At 54.5% G+C, this 1,816-nt stretch overlaps 1 protein-coding gene across 1 annotated transcript in view; it reads right to left on the reverse strand.

The window, feature by feature from the left end:
- The window catches only part of cog5 (component of oligomeric golgi complex 5), a 63,322-nt gene that overhangs the window by 43,816 nt on the left and 17,690 nt on the right, over positions 1–1,816 (reverse strand). The window lies entirely within an intron of this gene.

The raw sequence follows: 1,816 nt of genomic DNA on the forward strand, positions 1-1,816 counted from the left end.
CTCTGCAGATGATCTGTTAGCTGTTTGACCACTACTCTTTCAAGGATGTTTGATATGAAAGGAAGGTTGGAGATTGGCCTATAATTAGCTAAGACTGCTGGGTCTAGTGATGCTTTTTGAGTAAAGGTTTAACTACAGCCAGCTTGAAGGCCTGTGGTACATAGCAGATTATTAGAGGTAGGTTGATCATATTTAAGATTGAAGGATTAATTAATGGCAGGACTTCTTTGAGGACGCCAGGTGGACACAAGAGGTGAAGGGAGCCACCAGGCTGAAGAAGGAGTCCCATCGGGCTTGGTTAGCCTGTGGGACTCCGGCGGCAGCCGACGGGCACCGACAGGCCAAGCAGAACGCGGCGCGGGCAGTGGCTGAAGCAAAAACTCGGGTGTGGGAGGAGTTCGGAGAGGGCATGGAAAAAGACTTTCGGACTGTCTCGAAGAGATTCTGGCAAACCGTCAGGCGTCTCAGGAGGGGAAAGCGGTGCTCTACCTGCACTGTGTATAGTGCTGGCGGAGCGCTGCTGACTTCGACTGAGAAAATTGTCAGGCGGTGGAAGGAATACTTCGAGGACCTGCATAATCCCACTGATGCGTTTTCCGAGGAGGAAGCAGAGTCTGGGGATGAGGGGAATGACCCGTCAATTTCCGGAGGAGAGGTCACTGAGGCAGTTAAACAACTCCTTGGTGACAGAGCCCCTGGTGTTGATGAGGTCTGCCCCGAGGTCCTGAAGGCTCTGGATGTTGTAGGGCTGTCCTGGTTGACACGCCTCTACAATGTTGCTCGGAAATCAGGGGCAGTACCCCTGGACTGGCAGACCACGTGGTCCCCATCTTTAAGAAGGGGGACCAGAGGGTGTGTTCCAACTACAGGGGGATCACACTCAGCCTCCCTGGGAAAGTCTAAGCCAGGGTGCTGGAAAGGAGAGTCCGTCCGCTAGTTGAACCTCGGATACAGGAGGAACAATGCAGTTTTCGTCCTGGTCGCGGAACACTGGACCAGCTCTTTATCCCCTCAGGGATACTTGAGGGTGTATGGGAGTTTGCCCAACCAGTGTACATGTGTTTTGTGGACTTGGAGAAGGCATTCGACCGTGTCCCTCGGGGTGTCCTGTGGGAGGTGCTGCGGGAGTATGGGGTGTCTGGCCCATTGCTACGGGCCATTTGATCCCTATACAACTGTTGCAAGATCTTGGTTCGCATTGCCGGCAATAAATTGGCCTCGTTCCCGGTGGGTGATGGGCTGCGCCAGGGCTGCCCTTTGTCACCGATTCTGTTCATAATTTTTATGGACAGGATTTCTAGGCGCAGCCAAGTGGCGGAGGGCTTTCACTTTGGTGGCCTCAGAATCTCATCTCTGCTTTTCATGGATGATGTGGTTCTGTTGGCTTCATCGGGTGAGGGCCTCCAGCTCGCACTGGAACGGTTCGCAGCCGAGTGTGAAGCAGCGGGAATGAGGATCAGCACCTCCAAATCTGAGGCCATGGTTCTCAGCCAGAAAAGGGTGGAGTGCCCACTTCGGGTTGGGGATGAGTTCCTGCCCCAAGTGGAGGAGTTCAAGTACCTCGGAGTGATGGGTGAAGGGAGCCGGAGATTGACAGACGGATTGGTGCGGCGGCTGCAGTGATGCGGACGTTGCACCGGTCCGTCGTGGTGAAGAGGGAGCTGAGTGTAAAAGCGAAGCTCTCAATTTACCGGTTGAGCTACGTCCCTACCCCCACCTATTGCCACGAGCTGTGGGTAGTGACCGAAAGAACGAGATCGCGGATACAAGCGGCAGAAATGAGCTTCCTCCGAAGGGTGGCTGGCCTCTCCCTTAG

This window comes from Haplochromis burtoni, unplaced genomic scaffold, assembly GCF_018398535.1.
Source record: "Haplochromis burtoni strain Fernald_Lab_line unplaced genomic scaffold, NCSU_Asbu1 Contig_173, whole genome shotgun sequence".
In the NCBI taxonomy this organism is placed as follows: domain Eukaryota; kingdom Metazoa; phylum Chordata; class Actinopteri; order Cichliformes; family Cichlidae; genus Haplochromis; species Haplochromis burtoni.